Source organism: Coptis chinensis, chromosome 5 (genome assembly GCF_015680905.1).
Source record: "Coptis chinensis isolate HL-2020 chromosome 5, ASM1568090v1, whole genome shotgun sequence".
Classification (NCBI taxonomy): domain Eukaryota; kingdom Viridiplantae; phylum Streptophyta; class Magnoliopsida; order Ranunculales; family Ranunculaceae; genus Coptis; species Coptis chinensis.
This window is the reverse complement of record NC_141460.1, coordinates 8,862,948-8,866,370: the sequence shown is the minus strand read 5'-3', so window position 1 is coordinate 8,866,370 and position 3,423 is coordinate 8,862,948. Positions and strand designations below refer to the sequence as shown.

The following is a 3,423-nucleotide window of genomic DNA, read 5'->3' as shown; positions in this document are numbered from 1 at the left end:
CCATGGTACTAACTAGCGCTTTCAATTGCAGTCTCCACACTCTCTAGGAAACAGGAGGGCAAATAGCCGTACTTGCAATGTAGTTCGTAGTAATACCTTCTCCTTTGCAAATTGCAACACATTAAAAGGGATACGCCTCAATAGTCCCTGAACACTGCTCCCATCCAGCCTGATGGACGCGCCAACAATATTGGTCTTTACTAGTAACCCCTGACGCATTAAGCATTTGCGTTCCTTGCCCTTAAGAGCACAGCCAAGCTTTATGCTCTGAAAGATAAGATTATCAACTAAATTGGCCTATTTTCTAGAAAATCATCCTCTAGAAAATCATCCATACAATCTGACACACTAATAAATTTTAGGCTGACTGGAAAAGGCTTTACATTTTGGTCTACAAGTACCTAAAACGGAAACACAAGGAATCGGAAATTGAAGAGTGGCTCGAATGATAAAGTACATTTACATCCAGCAGTTCATATAAGTATGGAGCATTTTGACTCCGAGCCACTTTAATGAGGAGAGCTAATATGGAAATTTGCAAAAGAGCATTGGCTCTTGCTAACATCGACCATATTAGACGTTTAGAGTCTTCCCCGGCAACAGAATTAACATTTTGGTGGACAATTAGGCCTATAATAGCAGTACGAATATTTTTGAAGTATTCCTCAGTGCAGTAATGTGATTGTTAGGAATTACGAGCTAATGACAGAAATCTCATAAACCATATATAATTAATAATGGACTTGTTAGTATCTATATGACTATATCACCATTCTTGGGACCTATTTCTTTGAAAATTGAGTGGTTTAGTGAGCCAGGAGAATGAGCTTAGCGAAGTGGGCCTGGGATCCCGATTCCTTGGGTGTGTATAACTATTTGCATCTACAATTTCTGTTTCTGGAGGTAGGTCTAATGAATCAATGACCTACCTCAAGATAAAAAAATTTCTTTTCCCGCTCTTAGCTTCTTAAAGTTTATGTTATTGAGCTGGGTGCCTGCAGGGTGGAATGCTAACATTCACAAATATTTTGAATCTCTGATGAAAATAATGGGTTTAAACAAAACTGGACCTGCCATTTGGTGATTGCTTCTTGAGTCTTCAAATGTGCATAAATGTTTCTAAAATCTCTAAAGCCGCAGGAGTACATTAAAATAAAATCCAATCAATGCCATAAAAGAACAATAAAAAAAGATACAGAACCCAGCTTTTGCTTTGAAAACTTCTGGAAGTGATCATCACTATTACACCAGTCAATCATGTATACATTATAAATCAACATTATCAGCATCCAAGACTAAGTCCAACTTTTCATTCATGGCCTGGGTCCCTGTGGTGCTCGCAATGGTGGTGGTGGACGATTTGACGGTCGTGCAGGTGGCTGTCTGATACTTGGCGGTGGAGGCCTTCGCCCAGAGACCCGACCGCTTGTATGCATCAGTACTCGTGTACCTGTATCAACGAGAAGGATTCTTTCATATCTGAATAAATGAGCAAGGATTAACAAAACTATATTGTATAAATATACATATGACTGACAATCTGACATGACTGATAATTGTAGTTATTAGGTAATGTTTTAGCATTTCTGAAGAGCCAGAGCGTAAAAAAAATGTATGCCGCCTTTGATTTTAGGTACAGAAAAGGAATTAAGGGTGTGCTCTATGCTAAGATAACTACTTAGAAGTAATTTGATATGCTCTTACCTGAGACACCCATGGTCCCTGAGAGTACTAATATTGCAATGATGACAAGGAAACAAAATAAAACTTTTATCTTCATTTCGAGTACCAGGAATTCTATACTGGCCACGACGAATGAGTCTCTAATACTTGTACAGTTTAGCTCACGATTTCTTAATGTTACTCACAGATGATATAGCTCGGGTCATTGATTTCTTGACTTCGACTAAAAGTGGACGTGTTGAATTATGTTGGCTTTTGTGGAAGTTGTGGCTTGGAAGGTAAATAACGCAGAACAGTCCAAAGAAGAAAAATCTCCACACCCTGGTATTTTAGCGTGTGTTGAAACTTGAAATCTGAAATGTCAAGACAAAATGATTCTAAACATGGTAGTTGAAGTTAAGAGTTCCAGGTACAGGACCCAAATTTCTCCTATGCCACTTCCCACAGTAAGCTTTTGTAGTACATTATTCTTCTCTCTCCAACTACCATTTTCGATTATCACTGTTATTTAGCTTTTGTAGTCCATTCTTTTCTGTCCAAATACCATCCTGGATTACACTGTTAAGAAGTAAGAACCACTATATACACACAAACTAATTACCTCATTCTCTATTTTCTTTCCTGTGTGATCTTGAACTTCCTTAACAACTCAATGACGGATGAATTCAGCAAAAAGAACTAAATAAAATAAATAAGTAAAGCAGCTTAAATGAAGAGGCCTTGTTCCTGCTGCTCTCCTTAAGTGTCTGGTGTACCAAGGACTCTAAGTGACATCATCCCAAATAGGTTAGGGTTGCACTGGAGTAGAGTCTAGAGCTCACACACATGACACACCTAAAGTGTTCAGCACCTCCCATAGCGCCATTTATTAATTATGGGATATTTCCATCATACAGTTCCAATAAAGACTACATAAAATGTAGAGCCATGATTTGCAGACATCAGCTGCAAGCCAAGTGTGAGAGATCAAGAATAATTGAAGCTCTCTCCTTAACATCTCGCTCTTATCCGATCCCATCTGCTGTTCAACTGCCAAGGTACACTCTCTACGATCATTGCTGCTTTAGAGTCTCCACACCGGTGTTTAGAAAACCGGACCGGTTGTCCGATCAGAACCGGTAAATTTTCAGTTTGGGTTGATGAAAACTAGAGTTTTAAGTTGGACCCTCACTCTAAGCTAAACAGTGGTTGAACCGGCGAACTAGTTCAGTTCTAAACCAAAAACAACCGGACCACTCTTATTATAATTTTTTTTTTTGAAAAATTGTTAACGTGGGAAGTTGAATGCTCCGAACCAACATGCTTATTATGTGTTTTTTGTACAAAAAATTCATTTTGATTTATAATATCAATTAATATTGAATTGAAACATGTATTTATTCATTTTATTATTGTAATTATTAAAAAATTTGCTAAATAAGTATCAATCGGTCCAACCGAGTCGAACCATGGTTGAACTATTTCAACAAAAAATCAATTCGATCACTGGTTCGATCAGTTTTCAAAACATTGCTCCACACTCTCCAAGAATCAAAAGGGCATAACCGCACTTGCAATGAAGTTCGTAGTAAGACCTTGTCGCAACGCATCAAAAAGGATACGCCTCTACAATTCCTGAACACCACTTGTTGAGATTATAATCTCACATCGGCAGTTCAGTTCATATAAGTATGGAGTATTTTGACTCTGAGCTGCTTTAATGAGGAGAGCCCTAGTATGGAAATTTGCAAAAAGAGCATT

General features: G+C 38.1%; 1 long non-coding RNA gene across 1 annotated transcript; it reads right to left on the bottom strand.

The window, feature by feature from the left end:
- Positions 1-1,143: 1,143 nt before the first annotated feature.
- Positions 1,144-1,908, bottom strand: LOC147496541 (uncharacterized). Its single transcript, XR_015196601.1, has 2 exons — positions 1,705-1,908; positions 1,144-1,450 (listed from the first exon to the last, which is right to left on the bottom strand). It is a non-coding gene; the product is annotated as an uncharacterized LOC147496541 (long non-coding RNA).
- Positions 1,909-3,423: the final 1,515 nt, after the last annotated feature.